The sequence below is a fragment of the Bombina bombina genome, chromosome 4 (genome assembly GCF_027579735.1).
Source record: "Bombina bombina isolate aBomBom1 chromosome 4, aBomBom1.pri, whole genome shotgun sequence".
In the NCBI taxonomy this organism is placed as follows: Eukaryota; Metazoa; Chordata; class Amphibia; order Anura; family Bombinatoridae; genus Bombina; species Bombina bombina.
Genome location: NC_069502.1, coordinates 1,037,919,956 through 1,037,943,566, shown reverse-complemented (window position 1 = coordinate 1,037,943,566; position 23,611 = coordinate 1,037,919,956). Strand labels below are relative to the sequence as shown.

Sequence of the window (23,611 nt, the reverse complement as noted above, 5' to 3'; positions counted from 1 at the left end):
ATTATGGCACACTCTTCAACTCAAACAAACTACAATATTACTTAATATTAATTAACTGAACCAATTCCAGAAGAAACCAATAAAATAATAATACAACTTTTTACTAACAAAAAATTAAAATTAAACAACCTGAATTTAAAAAAAACATGATGATTAAAAACATCAAAAGATGTTAATACTATCACATCTCAAAGGCACATTAACAACATCAATAGAGTCTACAACCTTGAGTTAGCACTATAAAAACAAATGTACTGTATGTATATCTCTGGAAAGAGTGATTTGTATGCAATTACTTCAAAGAGCTCTAAATAAATTGGGGCAGATCAGGGGGCTTAACCGCGGTATATATTGCTATGGGACACAGTAAAACAGCTTTAAAAACAATAACCACTCTGCGCTCTTGAGTCACTATGGGTATTTTTCCTGTGATATGTTGTTTTAAGAAGTAAAATATATGATTTGGTGTTTGTTTATTAAAGGGACAGTTGATGCCAGAATTGTTTATTGTTTAAAAAGATAGATAATCCCTTATTACCCATTCCCCAGTTTTGCATAGCCAACAATTATATTAATATACTTTTTACCTCTGTGATTACCTTCTATCTAACCCTCTGCAGACTGCCCCCGTATTTCAGTTCTTTTGACAGACTTGCATTGGATTTCATAGCGGAAGATCGCGCCTGAATGCCCATGTGATCTGGGAACAAGCTAACTGCTCGCAGAAGCTATTTTGGCGCTGGGTAAATGATATTCAAGCAACGGGCGGAGTAAGTGCTGACAAGCATACAAGCCGATGGTCCCTACTGCCTGCATCTGATCTATGCTCAGAGGTGCTCTCGATCTCTCCCCCCTCTCACTGATGATGCTTGGCGATACTTTTGGGCCTACTTGGTCAACCAAATGGGGCTGTAAAATAGGAAGATCTGCTGTAACCCATCACTCTAAAAAGTGTTTTCATGGGCCTTCTAAATGGGGAAAAAAAGATCATGCAAAGGCTTTGCATGACATAACTTACTAAAGATCAGAAAGCTTTCCCATATGAAGTTGGTAACTGGGTAACTTCTGTAGAGTGAACTGGGGGACATATTCTTATATTTTCTTTCCATATTTTTAATATACAATCTGACTGATATTCTTATATAAATTGATTTTTTCCATAATCTCTCCACATGTGGGCTCTCTTGAAATTCAAGGAAGAAAGAAAGAAGGAAAGAAACTAAAAAATCTAAAAATTCTAAAGGACGCTTCAAAACATCTTACAACTAACAAGTAATTGTAAATAGACTTACATATGTGGATAGATAACTCAAGATCTGTGAGAGAGAAAATTGGCCAACTGAGCCCATTCGTATCAGAAAAAGTATATTCATACACTAAAGTTTATTAAGTAAATAATATATTAACCACACATACATAGCAAAGGCTGAGAACTAAAAACACTACACCCAGGTTGAACTGAAGTTCTAAATTAATCTAGATTCAAATGTTTAAGATATCTGGCAGCATAAGTATAAATATAGGCTAAGCCCTTACAATCCGAGGGCTAAATTACAATTAATTTTAACAAGTATAATAATATGCTGCTGCAAGTGTCAGAACAACGATGGTGAGCAGTAGTGATGTCGCGAACCTAACATTTTCGGTTCGCGAACGGCGGACTCGAACTTCCGGTATTGTTTGCGAACGCGCGAACCGCCATTGACTTCAATAGGCAGGCGAACTTTAAAACCTACAAGGACTCTTTCTGGCCACAATAGTGATGGAAAAGTTGTTTCAAGGGATTAAACTGCTAAGAATAGTACTACTTAACACAACCTAGTTACCATGGGTCCCAGACTGCATGTTTTATTGTTATACTTTGTCAGGGTAATCAGGCAGGCCATATAGACCTCCCCCGATAGGGGGAGTAACAGGGATTAAACTGCTAAGAATAGTACTACTTAACACAACCTAGTTACCATGGGTCCCAGACCGCATGTTTTATTATTATACTTTGTCAGGGTAATTAGATATCTATCAAATCTATCTATTTATCTTCTATCGATTCTATCTAACTATCAATCTATGTATATCTATCTATCAAATCTATCTATCTCGTGGCCCGACTGTTTTGTGACAACCACTTTGTTTCGGCCAAATTTGAAGTAGGAGACAGACCAAGCATCTTCTTCCATCTCCCTGTTCGCAAAAATGCAGGCCATATAGACCTCCCCCGATAGGGGGAGTAACAGGTAGTAAACTGCTAAGAATAGTACTACTTAACACACCACGGGTCCCAGACCGCATGTCTTATTGTTATACTCTTCAGGGAATTAATATTTATCAAATCTATCTATTTATCTATCTAACTATCAATCGTATCTATCAACTATATATTGCATCTATTGATCTATGTAATTCGTATCTATCAAATGTATATTGCATCTTTTGATCTATGTAATTCGTATCTATCAAATGGATATGCATCGATTGATCTATGTAATTCGTATCTATCAAATGTAATATTGCATCTATTGATCTATCTAATTTGTATCTATCATATGTATATTTGCATCTATTGATCTAATTAATCTATGTATCTATCTATCAAATCTATCTATCTCGTGGTTGTGCAAATGGACTGTTTGCGGTTGGTTGCGGTGCGTTACATGGGATTTGGTCTGTCACTGTGAAGCGGGTGTAACCCTTACACTACCTGATCGATACAACATCATACCTGATGTTTTAAAGCACTTATTCCAAACAATTTAGGAATGTTAGGTGATTTAGGCCCTTTATGGGTTAAAACCAACTCTGCATCAACTATGTAATTTTCCGTGGGAGTTTTTGCCATGGATCTTCCTCCGGCATGCCACAGTCCAGGTGTTAGTCCCCTGAAACAACTTTTCCATCACTATTGTGGCCAGAAAGAGTCCTTGTGGGTTTTAAAGTTCGCTCTGCCCTTGAAGTCAATGGCGTTCGCCCGGTTCGCAGTTTCGCTAGCAATTTGCGGAAGTTCGAGTCCGCCGTTCGTGAACCGAAATTTTTAGGTTTGCGACATCACTATATGTTAATAAATAAAAGCTTTATGCAACGAACCTAAGTCTAGTTAAACAGTCACTGCATGTATAAACAGAGCTTGTTTAAGTTCTGTAGAATGTAGGTGCACACTGGGCTGAGATTATGTGTCATTTATCAAATAAACTATATTTTGTTTTTTTTACACTTTACATCAAAGTTCCATGGGCCACTAAAATCCAAATCAATGACCAAGAAGAACAAATGTTCACAAGACTCTAAGGTCCTGATGATCGAATTCCTCTCTGCTCTCATAAGAATATCTAAGAAGACTTATCAGTATGGGACATTTAGCTTTTTAGCTGTGTATCTAACTATGCAGAGTTCTAGATATGAAGAAAAAGACCAAAAGAGAGACAATAGAAGTGAGAGAATTATTATGGCACACACTTCAACTCAAACAACTACAATATTACTTAATATTATATTAACCTGGAACCAATTCCAGAAGAAACCAATAAAATAATAATACAACATTTTTACTAACAAAAATTAAAATTAAAAAACCGATTTAAAAAACATGATGATTAAAAACATCAAAAGATGTTAATACTATCACATCTCTAAAGTCACATTAACAACATCAATAGAGTCTACAACCTTGATAGCACTATAAAAACATATGTACTGTATGTATATCTCTGGAAAAGATGATTCGTATGCAATTACTTCAAAGAGCTCTAATAAATTGGGGCAATCAGGGGGCTTAACGCTGTATATATTGCTATGGGACACAGGTAAAACAGCTTTAAAACAATAACCAGCTCTGCGCTCTTGAGTCACTAAGGGTATTTCCTGTGATATTTGTTTAGAAGTAAAATATATGATTTGGTGCTTGTTTATTAAAGGGACAGTTGATGCCAGAATTGTTATTGTTTAAAAAGATAGATAATCCCTTTTATTCCCCTCTTTTGCATAGCCAACATTATATAATATACTTTTTACCTCTGTGATTACCTTCTATCTAGCCTCTGCAGACTTCCCCCTTATTTCAGTTCTTTTGACAGACTTGCATTGGATTTCATAGGCGGAAGATTCGCGCCTGATGCCCATGTGATCTGGATTGGCATGTGCTGAACAAGCTAACTGCTCGCAGAAGCTATAGTGGCGCTGGGTAAATTATATTCAAGCACGGCGGAGAAGTGCTGACAAGCATACAAGCCGATGGTCCCTACTGCCTGCATCTGATCTATGCTCAGAGGTGCTCTCGATCTCTCCCCCTCTCACTGATGATGCTTGGCGATACTTTTGGGCCACTTGGTCAACCAAATGGGGCTGAAATAGGAAGATCTGCTGTAACCCATCACTCTAAAAAGTGTTTTCATGGGCCTTCTAAATGGGGAAAAAAAGATCATGCAAAGGCTTTGCATGACATAACTTACTAAAGATCAAGAAAAGCTTTCCCATATGAAGTTGGTAACTGGTAACTTCTGTAGAGTGAACAGGGACATATTCTTATATTTTCTCTCCATATTTTAATATACAATCTGACTGATATTCTTATATAAATTGATTTTTCCATAATCTCTCGACATTGGGCTCCCTTGAAATTCAAGGGAAGGAAAGAAAAGAAGGAAAGAAACTAAAAATCTAAAAATTCTAAAGGACGCTTCAAAACATCTTACAACTAACAAGTAATTGTAAATAGACTTACAAATGTGGGATAGATAACTCAAATCTGTGAGAGAGAAAATTGGCCAACGGAGCCCATTCGTAATCAGAAAAATATATTTTTAAAAAAAAATTTTTTTCTTATATAGCAAAACATTCATACACTAAAGTTTATTAAGTAAATAATATATTAACCACACATACATGAGCAAAGGCTGAGAACTAAAAACACTACACCCAGGTTGAACTGTAGTCTAAATTAATCTAGATTCAAATGTTTAAGATATCTGGCAGCATAAGTATAAATATAGGCTAAGCCCTTACAATCCAGGGCTGAAATTACAATTAAATTTTAACAAGTATACATAATATGCTGCTGCAAGTGTCAGAACAATGAGGGTGAGCAGTAGTGATGTCGCGAACCTAAAATTTTCGGTTCGCGAATGGCGGACTCGAAAACTTCCGGTATTGTTCGTGAACCCGCGAACCGCGCATACCGCCATTGACTTCAATAGGCAGGCGAACTTTAAAACCTACATGGACTCTTTCTGGCCACAATAGTGATGGAAAAGTTGTTTTCAAGGGTACTAACACCTGGACTGTGGCATGCTGGAGGGGGATCCATGGCAAAAATCCCATGGAAAATTACATAGTTTATGCAGATTCTGCTTTTAACCCATAATGGGGGCCTAAATCAACAACATTCCAAATTGTTTGCAATAACGTGCTTTAAAACATCAGTTAGATGTCGTATCTATCAGTAGTGTAAGGGTTACGGCCGCATCACAGTGACAGAGCAAATTCCAAGTGTTACGCACCGCAATCAACCGCAAACAGCAGTCCACTTGCACAACCACGAGATAGATAGATTTGATAGATAGATACTTAGATTACATAGCTCAATCGATGCAAGATACATATGATCGATACACTGTACATAGCTCAATAGATGCAATATACATTCGATCGATACGAATTACATCGATCAATAGATGCAATATACATTTGATAGATACGAATGTTATCGAATCAAAGATGCAATATACATTTAATAGATACGAATGACATCAACCAAAATATGTAATATACATTTATAGATACGAATTACATCGATCAATAGATTGCAATCTACATTTGATCGATACGTTTGACAGTTCGATCGATTTGATATATAAATAAATTGATTTGAAATATATATAATTTCCCTGACAGAGTATAACAATAAGACATGTGGTCTGTGACCCGTGGTGTGTTAAGTAGTAATATTCTTAACATTTTACTACAACCTGTTACTCCCCCTATCAGATGAGGTCTATATGCCTTCAATTGTGGAACCGGGAGATGGAAGAAGATGATTGTTCTGTCCTCCTACTTCAAATTTGTCAGAAACACAAGTGGCTGTCTCAAAACATCCCGGACAGAAGATAGATTGATAGATAGGGATAGATAGATATACATAGATTGATAGTTAGATAGAATCGATAGAAGAGAAATAGATAGATTTGTTAGATATATAATTACCCTGATAAAGTCTAATAATTAAACATCGGGTCTTGACCCAACTAGGTTGTGTTTAAGTAGTACTATTCTTCGCACTTTCACCCTGTAACTCCCCTATTGTGGAGGTCTATATGGGCGGTATGATACCCTGACAAAGTATGAACAACAAGACACGTGGTCTGGGACCCATGGTAATTTGTTGTGTTAAGTAAAACTTTTCTTATCACTTGAATCCCTCTTACCCCCCCTTTTGTTGGAGCTCTATATGGCCTGCATGTTAGCCTGACAAAGTATAATAAGAAAACATCTGGTCTTGGACCCATGGTAATTAGTTTGTGTTAAGTAGTACTATTCTTATAACTGTAATCCCTGTTTAACTCCCCCTATCAAGGGAGGTCTATATGGCCTGCATGATTACCCTGACAAAGTAAACTTCAAGACACACGGTGTTGGACCCATGATAACTAGCTTGTGTTAATTAGTACTTTTCTTAGCACTTTAATCCCTGTTACCACCTCCCCTATCGGGGGTGGTCTATATGCCTGCCTGATTACCCTGAAAAAATATAATAATAAGACATGCGATCTGGTACCCATTTTAACTAGGTTGTGTTTTAAGTACGTACCATTCTTAGCACTTTAATCTCTGTAACTCCCCTATTTGGGAGGTCTATACGGCCTGGATGATTACCCATACAAAATATAATAATAAGACATCTGCTCTTGTCCCTGCGACCCATGGTACTATGTTGTGTTAATTAGTAATGTCCTTAGCATTTTAATAGCTGTTACTCATACTCACCCTATCGGGTGGAGGTCTATATGCCTGCATGATTACCCTTACAAAATATAATAACCAAACATATACTCTGGGACCCATGGTAAGTAGATTGTGTTAAGTAGTACTGTTCTTTGCAGTTTTAATACCTGTTACAAACACCAAATGTGGCAGTCTATCTGGCCTTCATGATTACTGCACCCAAACCCAAAATAATAGCCGAGTGGTCTTAGACTAACACCCATGGCTAACTCGTTGTTTCAAATTAGTACTATTCTTAGCACTTTCATCCCTGTTACGGGTGGGTCTACATGGCCATCATGATTAGCCGAACAAAATACTACAATCCAACCTTGCTCAGTACTTCATAGGCCCTTCATTGCTGTATTTTGATAGTACAGTTTCTTATTATTTTTATAGCTGATGCAACAACCGAATGTGGCAGCTCTATATGGCCTGCATGATTAGCCGCACCCAAAACAAAAATAAATCCAAGCGGTCTGGGATTAACACCCCATGGCTAACGTCGGTTGTTCTATAGTACTATTCTTAGCACTTTCATCTCATCCCTTTTACTTCCAGGACTCTCGGTGGTGGTCTACATGGCCATCATGATAGCCTAACCATATACTACAATCCAACCTTGGCTCAGTCGTCATAAGGCCCCTTCATTGGCTGTATTTTGGTAGTTCTGTTCTTATTAGTTTAATAGCTGATACAACACCGAATGGTGGCAGCTCCATATGGCCTGCATGAGTTAGCCGCACCCAAACAAAAATAAAGCCAAGCGGTCTTGGATTAACACACACTTGGCTAATTCGGTTTGTTTCAAGTAGTAACTATTCTTAGCACTTTCATCTCATCCCTGTTACTTCCAGACTCTCGGTGGTGGTCTACATGGCCATCATGATTAGCCTAACCAAATACTACAATCCAACCTTAGGCTTCAGTCTTCATAAGGCCCTTCATTGGTTGTATTTTTGTAGTTCTGTTCTTATTAGTTAAATAGCTGATACAACACCGAATGGTGGCAGCTCTATATGGCCTGCATGATTACCGCACCCAAAACAAAAATAAAGCCAAGCGTCTTGGATTAACACCCCATGGCGAACTTGGTTGTTTAAGTAGTACTATTCTTAGCACTTTCATCTCATCCCTGTTACTTCCAGGACTCTCGTGGTGGTCTACATGGCCATCATGATTACCCTCACCAAAATCTAACAACAATACGTGCGTGCAGGGAACCATGGTAAGGTTACTTCCTTTCGCAAAATAGAGTATAACAGTTGCAGGCAGAAGGTTCTGACCCTGCATTATGGGCTGCACCTCTCCTAAAAGAGGCATGGCTTACAGAGTCTGTGGGCATGTATGCAAAGAGCTGGCCTGCCTAAAAAGAGGAGCAAGGCTGTACAGGTTGTTCTCCTTCAGCCGTTTTATAACGCTGTCCCACGGCCACAACCCTCAACAACCACAACAGAATGAAACACCACATATGCCATCCTTTTGAACAACAGAGTACAGGTATGGCATTGATTTTAGTTACACGGCGATATTTATTATGAACCGTGGAAATTGAAAAACAAAAACATGATTGGACACCCAGTACAGTACAGGTCGTTCTCCTTCGGCCTTTTAGAATAGTGTTCCGACCCCCAACAAAAACAACAGCAGGAAAGAGGACATATGGCATCCTTTTGAACAATAGATGACAGGTAAGGCATAGATTTTAGAAAGCCATAGATAATTTTTTTGCAACTGTGAAATAAAAAAAAACATTGATTGGACACCCAGTACACTTCTTTATCCTTAGGCCTTTGTTATAAGAGGGTCCCGAGCCTCACAGAAACAACAGCATGAAAGAGGACATATGCATCCTGTGAACAATTGATTACAGTTAAGGCATTGATTTTAGAATCCCAGAGATCATTTATATGAACCGGAAATAGAAAAAAACATTGATTGGACACCCAGTACACTTCTTTATCCTTAGGCCTTTTATAAGAGGGTCCCGGAGCCTCAACAGAAACAACAGCATGAAAGAGTACATATGGCATCCTTTTGAAAAATAGATTACAGGAAAGGCATAGATTTATGAATCCCAGAGATAATTTATCTAAACCGGGAAATAGAAAAAAAACATTGATTGGACACCCAGTACACTTCTTTATCCTTAGGTGGCCTTTTTATAAGAGGCTCCCGGAGCCTCAACAGAAAAACATCATGAAAGAGGACATATGGCATCCTTTTGAATAATAGATTACAGGAAAGGCATTGATTTTAGAAACCCAGAGATAATTAGTTGCAACCGGGAAATAGAAAAAAAACATTGATTAGACACCCAGTACACTTATTTATCCTTAGGCCTTTTATAAAGAGGGTCCCCGGAGCCTCAACCGAAACAACAGCATGAAAGAGGACATATGGCATCCTTTTGAATAATAGATTACAGGAAAGGCATTGATTTTAGAAACACAGAGATAATTAGTTGCAACCGGGAAATCTAAAAAAACATTGAATAGACACCCAGTAAACTTCTTTATCCATAGGCCTTTTTAGCAGAGGCTCCAGGACCCTCAACAAAAACAAGAGCAGGAGCTGGGCATAGGAGTACAAGGGAGTGTGACAATAATAATGTGAAGGGGAAGATTGCGGAGTTGTGGCATTTTAATTTTGTTTATCGTGGGAAGTACTTGCAATGACCTTGCTCTGGTGAATCCATGTCTTTTTTAAGGCACTGTTTGTCTATTTTTGAATATCAGCATCTGGTAAATGAAGCGCAACTTAAGGCTGGTGAGAACCGACCTTTCTTCTGGCTGTTTGAAAATGTTGTGGCTCTGGACAAACATGTGAATAAGGGGCCATCTGCCATATTCTGCACGCAAGCCCCTTTGATATTGACGCTAAAACATGTGTCACCTGCAAGCAGAGCTCGTTACTTTCTGTCTAAATCATCTTCCTGGTATGGACAGGCCACTGGTTTCCCACAGCAAGTCCGAAGCTTGAACTTCAAGATTGTCTTGAGTATGGTAGGAAACCAAAGTTTATTAAAGTCTGTACTATCACCACAAAAGCTGAACTTCTTGAAGCAAGGAAAATGCCAGCAATTTCCTGTGCTTATGGATGACAAGGACGTCCTGTCCTGTGGGTGCACAGAGATGGAGAGGATTTTGGGCCTCCCTGTACACTACACAGATGTCTCCAACATCACCAGAAACACAAGACAGCGACTCTTGGGAAGTTCCTGGAGTGTTCCGGTAGCCATCTCTTTGCGCCCCAAAAGGAATACTTTATCATGTTTTTGTATACATCTGACAACAGCTTTGGAGACTGTGGTGGACGCACATGTTATTTACTGTTGTTCCAGGTGTGGCAATATCAATTGGCATTAAAAAGGTAAGATTTGGAGACTGGTGACGCACATTTTATGCACGCTGTGGCAATTGCAATTTGCATTGAAAAGAATCTGCTAACACCACTACCTAGGACCACGCCTGACTCCTTGAAGTCATGCTTCAGTTAGTAACTCAAGTTAAATTAAAAAATGTTTTTTATTATTATGCTCAGCAGATTCAAAACATACCATTCTTCTCGTCATATCACACGACATGTCAAAATGCTGCTTGGAAAATGGCAGTGTGCAAAGTCATAATCTAGTGAACCTATAAGTGCATTAAATTTTCTAAAATAAACAAAAATACAGAGAAAAAAAAACAAAAAAAAAAACAAAAGGAAGAGGACATATGGCATCCTTTTGAACAATAGATTACATTTAAGGCATTGATTTTAGAAACCCAGAGATAATTTGTTGCAAACCGGAAATCTAAAGAAAAACATTGATTAGACACCCAGTACACATATTTATCCTTAGGCCTTTTTATAAGAGGGTCCCGGAGTCTCAACAAAAACAGAAGCAGAAAGAGGACATATGCATCCTTTGGAATAATATATTACAGGAAAGGCATCGATTTTAGAAACCGAGAGATAATTTGTTGCAACCGGGGAAATAGAAAAAAAACCTTGATTAGACACCCAGTACACTTATTTATCCTAGGCCTTTTTAGCAGAGGCTCCAGGACCCTCAACAAAACCAGCAGCAGGAAAGAGGACATATGGCATCCTTTTGAAAAATAATTACAGGAAAGGCAGTGATTTTAGAAACCGCCGGGGATAATTTGTTGCAACCGAGAAATCTAAAAAAACATTGATTAGACACCCAGTACACTTATTTATCCTTAGGCCTTTTAGCAGAGGCTCCAGGACCCTCAACAAAACCAGCAGCAGAAAGAGGACAGTATGGCATCCTTTTGAAAAATAGATTACGGAATGCATTGATTTTAGAAACCCGGGATAATTTGTTGCAACCGTGAAATCTAAAAAAACATTGATTAGACACCCAGTACGCATATTTATCCTTAGGCCTTTTTAGCAGAGGCTCCAGACCCTCAACAAAACCAGCAGCAGGAAAGAGGACATATGGCATCCTTTTGAAAAATAGATTACAGGAAAGGCATTGATTTAGAAACACCCGGAGATAATTTGTTTCAACCGGGAAATCTAAAAAAACATTGATTAGACACCCAGTACACATATTTATCCTTAGGCCCTTTTTAGCAGAGGCTCCAGGACCCTCAACAAAACCAGCAGCAGAAAGAGGACATATGGCATCCATTTGAAAAATAGATTACAGGAAAGGCATTTGATTTTAGAAACCCGGGGATAATTTGTTGCAACCGTGAATTCTAAAAAAACATTGATTAGACACCCAGTACACTTATTTATCCTTAGGCCTTTTTATAAGAGGGTCCCGGGGCCACAACAGAAACAACAGCATGAAAGAGGACATATGGCATCCTTTTGAATAATAGATTACAGGAAAGGCATTGATTTTAGAAACCCAGAGATAATTAGTTGCAACCGGGAAATAGAAAAAAACATTGATTAGACACCCAGTACACTTATTTATCCTTAGGCCTTTTTAGCAGAGGGTCCCGGAGGCCTCAACCGAAACAACAGCATGAAAGAGGACATATGGCATCCTTTTGAATAACAGATTACAGGAAAGGCATTGATTTTAGAAACACAGAGATAATTAGTTGCAACCGGGAAATCTAAAAAAACATTGATTAGACACCCAGTACACTTATTTATCCTTAGGCCTTTTTAGCAGAGGCTCCAGGACCCTCAACAAAACCAGCAGCAGGAAAGAGGACATATGGCATCCTTTTGAAAATTAGATTACAGGAAAGGCATTGATTTTAGAAACCCGGAGATAATTTGTTGCAACCGGGAATTTGAATCAAACAAATGATTCGATGGACACCCAGTACACTTCTTTCTCCTTAGCCTTTTTATAAGAGGGTCCAGGACCCTCAAACAAAACACCAGCAGGAAAGAGGACATATGGCATCCTTTTGAACAATAGAGTACAGGTACAGCATTGATTTTACAAACCCAGAGATAATTTTGGGCAAATGTGAAATAGAAAAAAAAATTGAGTGACACCCCAGTACACCTCTTTCTCCTTAGGCCTTTTATAAGAGGGTCAGGACCCTCAAACAAAATACCAGCAGGAAAGAGAACATATGGCATCCTTTTGAACAATAGAGTACTGGTACGGCATTGATTTTAGAAACCCACAGATAATTGTTTGGAAAAGTGAAATTGCCCAAAAAACCATGCTTGGACAACCCACTCCAGGTCGTTCTCCTTCAGCCTTTTTATAAGAGGGTCCAGCACCCTCAACAGAAACAACTGCAGGAAACACCACCACATATGCCATCCTTTTACACAAGTGAGTACAGGTATGGCATCCATTTTAGAAACCCGGAGATAATTGAGAGGAACCAGGAACATTTTTCTAAAAATTTGCTGGGGCACCCATTACAGGTCGTTCTCCCTTCAGCCTTTTTATACCATGGGCCACAACCCACAACAGGCACAACAGCATGAAACACCACATATGCCACCCTTTTGCACAATAGAGTACAGGTATGGCATAGATGGAACACGGAGATAATTTAGAGCAACCAAGAGACGGATAAAGATGCTTGGTCGGTCCTCCTCCTTCAAATTTGTGGCAATTTGCGTTCAATTTAATGGTCCACCAGATATGAGTGGGTGTGCTAAGTTGTACTATTCGTAACAGTTTAATCACTGTTATGTGCCTTATTTTTTTTATTTGAGTTTTGTACCCACAGAGCAGCAGCAGAGGCCAGAAAAATTAGGAATGTACAAATGACTGAAACATTTGGGTATTGTTGTAGCAACTGCTGTAGCAGCGGCCAGAAAAATTGATGTTTGTAAAACATTTATAAAGTGCCCTAAAAGCTTGTGGCTTGAACACTAGTTGTTGGCGGATAAGTAAAAAAAAAAAGGCCAGCCTGTGTACCAGTTGTAGCCCAAGCCAGCTCATCTCATCATCAGGCCTTTTTTATTCAAATGTATCGCCCAATGTCCCTTCGGTATCGACTCCCTCATTCATTTTTATAAAAGTGAGATAGTCAAGGCTTTTTTGACCTAGGCGACTTCTCTTCTCAGTGACAAAACCTCCTGCTGCACTGAAAGTCCTTTCGGACAGGACACTTGAAGTGGGGCAGGCCAGAAGTTCCATTGCAAATTGGGATAGCTCAGGCCACAAGTCCAGCCTGCACACCCAGTAGTCAAGGGGTCCATCGCTCCTGAGAGTGTCGAGATCCGCAGTTAAAGCTAGGTAGTCTGCTACCTGTCGGTTGAGTCTTTCTCTAAGGCTGGATCCCGAAAGGCTCTGATGGTGCATGGAGTTAAAAAGGTACGCATGTCCTCCATCAACAAGACGTCAGGAAAGTGTCCTGTCCTTGCCGCCGTGGTCGTGGGAGGAGGAGGAGGATTAATTTCATCTCTTCCCCTGTTACATTCCCGTGGTGCTGTGACATCACCCTTATACGCTGTGTAAAGCATAGTTTTTAATTTATTCTTAAAATGCTCCATCCTTTCCGACTTGTGGGAATTTGGTAACATTTCAGGCACTTATGCTTATTACCGGGGGTCGAGGAGCGTGGACACCCAGTACAGGTCGTTCTTCTTCAGCTTTTTTATACGAGGGTCACTCAACAGCACGACAGCATGAAAGAACCCATTTGAACAAGGTTGGATGCTGAGCTAATCATGTCCCGTTCCTCGTCCTCACTGAGGGTATCTTCTCCCCCCAGCCACGTACAACACCACGGGTACCAGAGAGGTGACAACAACGAGCACCCTGGGATGCCTGTTGTGCTCGGTCTTCCTCCTTCTCCTCCTCCTCAAAGCCACATTCCTCCTCTGACTCCTCTTCCTCACAATCCTCTTCCTGCGTTGCCGCAGGTCCAGCAAGCGATGCTGATAAGGCTGTTTGTGGGGTGATGGACACCACAACTCTCCTCTTCCTCTTCACGCTCATCTACTGCCTGATCAAGCACTCTTCGCAGGGCATGCTCCAGGAAGAAAACAAATGGTATGATGTCGCTGATGGTGCCTTCGGTGCGACTGACAAGGTTTGTCACCTCCTCAAAAGGACCGCATGAGCCTACAGGCATTGCGCATGAGCGTCCAGTAATTTGGCAAAAATATCCCCAGCTCCCCAGAGGCTGTCCTAGCACCCCGGTCATACAAATACTCATTAACAGCTTTTTCTTGTTGGAGCAGGCGGTCAAACATTAGGAGTGTTGAATTCCACCGTGTCGGGCTGTCGCAAATCAAGCGCCTCACTGGCAGGTTGTTTCGACGCTGGATATCGGACAAGTGCGCCATGGCCGCGTAGGAACGCCTGAAATGGCCACACACCTTCCTGGCCTGCTTCAGGACGTCCTGTAAGCCTGGGTACTTATGGACAAATCGTTGTACAATTAGATTACACACATGTGCCATGCACGGCACATGTGTCAACTTGCCCAATTTCAATGCCGCCACCAATTACTTCCATTGTCAGAAACAACCTTGCCAATCTCCAGTTGGTGCGGAGTCAGCCACTGATCCACCTGTGCGTTCAGGGCGGTCAGGAGTGCTGGTGCGGTGTGACTCTCCGCTTTCAGGCAAGTCAACCCCAAGACGGCGTGACACTCTCGTACCCCGGGATGTAGCATAGTACCTGGGGAGCTGGGGGGGGTGCCATAGATGTGGAGCAAGACGCAGAAGTTGAAGAGTACTCAGCCGAGGAAGAGGTTATGGAAGAGGATGGAGTAGGAGGAGTAGAGGAGGTAGCAGCAGGCCTGCCTGCAAGTCGTGGCGGTGTCACCAACTCTTCTGCAGAGCCACGCATTCCATGTTTGTCAGAAGTCAGCAGGTTACCCAATATGCAGTGTAGGTGATATACCTGCCCTGACCATACTTTGCAGACCAGCTATCCGTGGTCATATGGACCCTTGCCCCAACGCTGTGTGCCAGACATGCCATAACTTCCTTTCTCACAACAGAGTACAGGTTTGGGATTGCCTTTTGTGAAAAGAAAATTCTGCCAGGTACCTTCCACTGCGGTGTCCCAATAGATACAAATTTTTTGAAAGCATCAGACTCCACCAGCTTGTATGGTAAAAGCTGGCGGGCTAAGAGTTCAGACAAGCCAGCTGTCAGACGCCGGGCAAGGGGTGACTTTGAGAAATTGGCTTCTTACGCTCAAACATGTCCTTGACAGACACCTGACTGTGGGCAGATGACCAGGAACTGCTACGTAAGAGAGACTCAGTGGAGGATGGTTGAGAGGGGGGCAAGGAGGACAGCACTGGTTGACGTGGCTGAAGATGCTGGAGCAGGAGGAGGAGGGCGGCTTTCACTTTGTGTGCTGCTTCTACTCATGTGTTCTTCCCATCGGCCTTTGTGATGGGAGACCATGTGCCTTCGCAAAAGCAGTTGTACCTAGGTGGCTGTTGGACTTCCCACGACTCAGTTTCTTTTGGCACAGGTTGCAAATGGCATCGCTGTTGTCAGAGGCAGACACACAAAAAAAATGCCACACTGCTGAGCTCTGCGATGACGGCATTCTGGTGGTGGCAACAGCATGCCTTGACGGGCGTCGGCATGCTGTCTGGCTGACCCCGGGTGCCGATGCATGCTGTCTGACTGTGCCACTAGCTCCTTGAGACGACCTCCCCATGCTTCCAAATCGTCTCCTCCTCCTCTCTGTCTCCCCATCTGAACTTTCCCCCTCTTCTTCTTCTCTTCTAGCAGGCACCCACGTGACATCCACCGACACATCATCATCAACCGCTTCACTTGTATCTGACACATCAAGAAAGGAAGCAGCAGCGGGTACAACATCATCATCATCACACCGTACCTCCATGTCGGTAATGCTGCCTGACTGAGACTGATCACTATTATCTACATCCTCTGTCAATGATGGTTGCGCATCACTCATTTCTTCCAAATGATGTGTCAATAACTCATGTGACAGATCAAGTGAAGCTGCTGTGGTGCTAGTGTTGGTGGTGGCGACAGGCGGGGGAGTGGCACTGGTCACTTGAGACCTGCCCAAAGCACAGCTGGACGTAGATGGAGGACTAGCAGCGGAAGCTGAAGAAGATTGGGTGTCCTGTGTTAGCCATTCAACTAGGTCCTCCTCAGAACTTTTCGCGTCCCCCCTGGCACCCGGCATCTGAACAATGTGCATATTTGTAGGGTCTAAAGGAATCACAGCACCACGACCACGACCACGGAACCTGCGGGGTGGCCTGCCTCTGCCTGTCATTTTTTTTTAAAATGGACACTAACAATACTATTACACCAATTGAGTGGTGGCACTGTGAAAGTGGGCACAGTATACGCTGTGAGACTGACAACAACAAAAAAGACAGATGTTTTAAAAATCACAAATTGTTAATTTTTTAAAATATTAAAAGTACTGTGACAACAAATATGATTGTTTTGCACTAGTTGGCAAATGGGCCTGTCTGGCACACACGCTGGGAGAAAGGGAAACTGCAATTCAATGGCACTAGGAGACTGAAGAATCACAGTCAAAACAGTTATGATTAACAAAAATTCCAATACTGTTACAATAAATATGATTGGTGGCACTAATTGGCTAGTTGGGACTGGCACACAGGCTGGCAGGCAGGAGGAAAATGCAATTCAAGGGCACTAGTAGACTGCAGATTGACAGTCAAAACAGTGATGATTGACAAATTTTGCAATACTGTTAAAAGAAATATGATTGCTGGTACTAATTGGATAGTTGGGCCTGGCACACAGGCTGGCAGGCAGGAGAAAAGTGCAATTCAATGGCGCGAGCAAACTGAGGATTAAGATCAACAATCAAATTTTTTTTAATTTTAATTAGTAACTATACTGTGACAACAATTATGACTGGTGTAAATAGTTGGCAAGACGGCCTGGCACAAAAGGCTGGCAGGCAGGAGGTAAATGCAATTCAAGGACACTAGGAGACTGAATACTGACAGTCAAAACAGTGATGATTGACAATTTTTGCAATACTGTTAAAAGAAATATGATTGCTGGGAATAATTGGCTAGGTGGGCCTGGCACACAGCAGGCTGCAAGGCAGGAGGAAAGTGCAATTCAATGGCGCGAGCAAACTGAGGATTCAGAACAACTATTACCAAAATTTTTATTTTTAATTATTAAGAATACTGTGACAACAAATATGATTGGTGTAAATATTTTGAAAGTAGGCCTGGCACACAGGCTGGCAGGCAGTAGAAAAGTGCAATTCAATGGCACGAGCAAACTGAGGATTCAGAACAAATATTACCAAAAATTTTAATTTTTAATTATTAAGAATACTGTGACAACAAATATGATTGGTGTAAATATTTTGAAAGTAGGCCTGGCACACAGGCTTGGAAGGCAGTAGAAAAGTGCAATTCAATGGCACGAGCAAACTGAGGATTAAGATCAACAATCAAATTTTTTTTAATTTTAATTAGTAACTATACTGTGACAACAATTATGATTGGTGTGAATAGTTGGCAAGACGGCCTGGCACAAAAGGCTGGCAGGCAGGAGGTAAATGAAATTCAAGGACACTAGGAGACTGAATACTGACAGTCAAAACAGTGATGATTGACAATTTTTGCAATACTGTTAAAAGAAATATGATTGCTGGGAATAATTGGCTAGGTGGGCCTGGCACACAGCAGGCTGCAAGGCAGGAGGAAAGTGCAATTCAATGGCGCGAGCAAACTGAGGATTCAGAACAACTATTACCAAAAATTTTAATTTTTAATTATTAAGAATACTGTGACAACAAATATGATTGGTGTAAATATTTTGAAAGTAGGCCTGGCACACAGGCTGGCAGGAAGTAGAAAAGTGCAATTCAATGGCACGAGCAAACTGAGGATTCAGAACAAATATTACCAAAAATTTTAATTTTTAATTATTAAGAATACTGTGACAACAAATATGATTGGTGTAAATATTTGAAAGTAGGCCTGGCACACAGGCTTGGAAGGCAGTAGAAAAGTGCAATTCAATGGCACGAGCAAACTGAGGATTAAGATCAACAATCAAATTTTTTTTAATTTTAATTAGTAACTATACTGTGACAGCAATTATGATTGGTGTGAATAGTTGGCAAGACGGCCTGGCACAAAAGGCTGGCAGGCAGGAGGTAAATGAAATTCAAGGACACTAGGAGGACTGAATACTGACAGTCAAAACAGTGATGATTGACAATTTTTGCAATACTGTTAAAAGAAATATGATTGCTGGGAATAATTGGCTAGGTGGGCCTGGCACACAGCAGGCTGCAAGGCAGGAGGAAAGTGCAATTCAATGGCGCGAGCAAACTGAGGATTCAGAACAACTATTACCAAAAATTTTAATTTTTAATTATTAAGAATACTGTGACAACAAATATGATTGGTGTAAATATTTTGAAAGTAGGCCTGGCACACAGGCTGGCAGGCAGTAGAAAAGTGCAATTCAATGGCACGAGCAAACTGAGGATTCAGAACAAATATTACCAAAAATTTTAATTTTTAATTATTAAGAATACTGTGACAACAATATGATTTGGTGTAAATATTTTGAAAGTAGGCCTGGCACACAGGCTTGGAAGGCAGTAGAAAAGTGCAATTCAATGGCACGAGCAAACTGAGGATTAAGATCAACAATCAAATTTTTTTTAATTTTAATTAGTAACTATACTGTGACAACAATTATGATTGGTGTGAATAGTTGGCAAGACGGCCTGGCACAAAAGGCTGGCAGGCAGGAGGTAATGAAATACAAGGACACTAGGAGACTGAATACTGACAGTCAAAACAGTGATGATTGACAATTTTTGCAATACTGTTAAAAGAAATATGATTGCTGGGAATAATTGGCTAGGTGGGCCTGGCACACAGCAGGCTGCAAGGCAGGAGGAAAGTGCAATTCAATGGCGCGAGCAAACTGAGGATTCAGAACAACTATTACCAAAAATTTTAATTTTTAATTATTAAGAATACTGTGACAACAAATATGATTGGTGTAAATATTTTGAAAGTAGGCCTGGCACACAGGCTGGCAGGCAGTAGAAAAGTGCAATTCAATGGCACGAGCAAACTGAGGATTTAGAACAAATATTACCAACATTTTTAATTTTTAATTATTAAGAATACTGTGACAACAAATATGATTGGTGTAAATATTTTGAAAGTAGGCCTGGCACACAGGCTTGGAAGGCAGTAGAAAAGTGCAATTCAATGGCACGAGCAAACTGAGGATTAAGATCAACAATCAAAAATTTTTTAATTTTAATTAGTAACAATACTGTGACAACAATTATGATTGGTGTAAATAGTTGGCAAGACGGCCTGGCACACAGGCTGGCAGGCAGGAGGTAAATGCAATTCAATGGCACTAGGAGACTGAATATTTGCAGTCCAAAAAATTATGATCTTTATTTTTTATATACTGTTACAAGAATTATGATTGGTTCCACTAATTGGCTAGTTGGGACTGGAAAACACGCTGGCAGGCAGGAGGAAAGTGCAATTCAATGGCACGAGCAAACTGAGGAATCACAAGCGATCAATTTGGAATTTTAAAGATTAACAATACTTTTACAACAACTAGGATTGGTGGCACTAATTGGCTAGTTTGTGCCTGGCACACAGGCTGCCAGGCAGGAGGAAACTGCAATTTAATGGCACTAGTAGACTGAATATTTGCACTCCAAACAATTATGAATTTTAATTTTTTTGATACTGTTACAAGAATTATGATTGGTGCCACTAATTGGCTAGTTGGGCCTGGCACACAGGCTGGCAGATATGAGTCGTGGATGGTAGGTAGGGCAGCAATTTAACACAGTATGCTGTGTAAGTGACAAAAACACAGGCCTGATAGAAAATTAAGTTAGATTACACTAGCAAAATATTTAAAATTTTAGATTTTAATATTAAAATTATGTTAAGAAGTGCAATGCACATATGAGTGGTCGCACTGGCTGGCTACTACGTAGGGCAGCAATTAACAACAGTATGCTGTGTAAGTCAGATAGACAGTTAGACACAGGCCTGATAGAAAATAAAATTAGATTACACTAGCATAATGATTTAAAGACTTTTTTGGGGGAATTTTAAGAAAAAGGTTAAGCACATACATATGAGTCGTGGCTGATAGCCTTGGAAGGGCAGCTATTAAAAACAGTAGGCTCTGTAAGTCAGATACACACACGCCTGATAGAAAATACTATTAGATTACACTAGAAAAATGATTTAAATTATTTTTTGGGGGGGAAATTAAAAAAATGTTAAACACATATGAGTCGTGGCTCATAGACTAGGGAGGGCAGCAAGTAAACACAGTAGGCTCTGTATGTCAGCAAAACACACAGGCCTGATAGAAAAATATATTAGATTACACTATCAAACAAATTTAAACTTTTTTTTTTTAATATTTAAATTAAGTTGAAGAAGATATGAGTGGTGGGTGGCTGCCTGGCACAGACCAATTAACCAAAAGACTGAAAAAAAATGAGGTATATTAATGCTGAGTGAGCCTGACAGACACAGGCCTGATAGTAAATGTAATTAGATTACACTAGAAAAATGATTTAAATAAAAAAATTTAAATTTAAAATAATGTTATAAACGGATATTAACACTGGTGGCTGGCACAGAGCAATGAACCAGAGTATATGTTGTGTGACACAGGCCTGATAGAAAATGAAAAAAAAATACACTAGCAAAATAATTAAAATTTTTGGTTAGTTAAATTTAAACTAATGTTGTTAGGGAGATATCAGTGGTGGCAGTAATCACAGCATATGCTGTGAGCCTTAAACACACAGGCTAAAAGCCAGGCAAATGCTAATAAAAAAAATACGGAAAAAAAAAAAAACGGCACGAAATATAGCCCTAAAAAGGGCTTTTTGGGGTGCTGTGCTTGCAGCAGAGATGAGTGGAGTTCTTCTGGACTGTAGTGGACACTAAATACACTAGCCTAGCTATGTTTTTCCTATTAATGTCAGGAGCAAAAACACAACACGTCCTCTCATTAAGAAAGCAAGGTCGTTATGAGTCTAAAATGGCGGATTCCGAGTAGCTGGGAGGGTCTGTGAGGGAGTGTCTGATGTTGATTGGCTCTAATGTGTCAGACGGCTGTGACATACAGGGTCAAAGTTTCCTCAATGATGACACATAGGGGCGGATAGAACATCGCCATGTGTTCGCCCACAAACGCGAACAAGCTATGTTCGCTGTGAACCGTTCGCGGGCGAACAGTTCGGGACATCACTAGTGAGCAGATTAAAAAAGGGAAAGACAAAGCTTATCCCAGAGGACCCCTGACGTACGTTTCACAAAAAACGCTTCCTCAGAGGGGCTTCAAAACATCTGTTAAGAATAAAATTCATTAAGTTTTACTTATTTTATATGTCATATATTTCTAAATACTACATTATTAGATTACTTAAATTAAAAAAAAGTTTTAAGGAATATGATAATTCTGATTGCCTAGGCGATCAAGGATTAATTTACAGGGATATTTGTAATCACCATGCATCTTAAACTATTTTACATGCTAAAATAACTGGTATAACAGTGTCTGAAGTTTTAAGTTAGCCAGACACAGGCCTATCCAATCTTATACCCTAACAAGGTTCAGCTTAAGAAAGTTATATAATCCTTTTTTTTAAATATAGAGTAAATTACTTACACCCATAAGTGTGGGCCAGACAGATACTAAATTAACTTATTTTTCTTTATGCTGGTTAAAGGGACACTAAACCCAAAATTTTTCTTTCGTGATTCAGATAGAGCATGACATTTTAAGCAACTTTCTAATTTACTCCTATTATCAAATTGTCTTCATTCTCTTGGTATCTTTATTTGAAATGCAAGAATGTAAGTTTAGATGCCGGCCCATTTTTGGTGAACAACCTGGTTGTCCTTGCTGATTGGTGGATAAATTCATCCAACAATAAAAAAGTGCTGTCCAGAGTGCTGAACAAAAAAAAAGCTTAGATGCCTTCTTTTTCAAATAAAAATAGCAAGAGGACGAAGAGAAATTGATAATAGGAGTAAATAACAAAGTTGCTTAAAATTGCATGCTCTATCTGAATCACGAAAGAAAAAATTTGGGTTCAGTGCAGTATTGTTAATATCTATCTTCTTTTATTTATGTTTATTAAGTGTTTTCTGTTTCTCCACTGTAATGTAGATGACTTATATACAGGTGGCCCTCGTTTTACAACGGTTCAATTTACACCATTTCAGAATAACAACCTTTTTTTCCAGTCATGTGACTGCTATTGAAAAGCATTGAGAAGCAGTGCATTTATTAAAATAGCCAGTAGGTGGAGCTGTCCGCTTGTGTTGCAGCAAAGCCAAGCAAGCTGAAATTAATCAGTTTAACCAGACCTGAGCTATTGAGCAGATTTCAAAGGAACAATATCTTCCTGTCTATAACTCAGTTATAGATTGGAATGCATAGAAAGAACTGTTTGCAGAAAAATGCAAGTGAAGTCTGTGTTGTATGATTATTTTATTAGGTTTATAATGCTGTTTAGCAAATGTTTTTGTTTATTTAACTTAGTTTATTTATATATTCTGTTCTGTGTGATTATTTTATTAGGTGTATAATGCTGTCTAGCATTTAAAGTCTGCATTTCAAAGCTTTTAAAATAATATATTAGGTGTAGCTTATGACAATTTTGAGAGGGGCCTGGAACCTATCACCATCACTTCCCATTGACTTACATTATAAACTGGGTTTCAATTTACAACAGTTTCAATTTACAACCATTCCTTCTGGAACCTAACCCCGACGTAAACTGAGGGCTACCTGTATATGAATTTGTCAATTTTTATGTACATATGTACTTATGTTTTTAATTTAGTTTAATTAATTGATCATGCTGTCCCTTTAAATAGGGGGCTTGCACATGCAAACACATCCTATGATTAAGTGCTCCTGTGAGCACGAAACTAGTCAGGATGTTTGCCTGCCACATACCTTATTTTAAACTGTTCCAATAAATTTTTGTTTTTATCAGCCCTTCTCCTTGGTGCCTTATTAGTGCGGCTGTTTCTTTTTCTTTGCTATGTTTATCATGGTCCTCCTGGCCGTTTTTACAGCCTAGCACCCCCATAGCCAAGTCTGGATGGACTATTCCAGTCACTGCTCATTTTTGTCACAATAAGCCTCGTTTTGGGATCTGCAGCAGTGGAGAGTTTGTTTGGAGATTTCTGTGTACTGACTG

At 39.9% G+C, this 23,611-nt stretch overlaps 1 long non-coding RNA gene across 2 annotated transcripts in view; it reads right to left on the bottom strand.

Annotated features, from left to right (window-relative positions):
- LOC128657748 (uncharacterized) overlaps positions 1-23,496 on the bottom strand; it is a 115,357-nt gene extending 91,861 nt beyond the window's left edge. For both annotated transcript variants that reach the window (XR_008402123.1, XR_008402122.1), the window contains exon 1: positions 23,365-23,496. This is a non-coding gene — a long non-coding RNA (uncharacterized LOC128657748). The remainder of the gene's footprint in view (positions 1-23,364) is intronic.
- Positions 23,497-23,611: the final 115 nt, after the last annotated feature.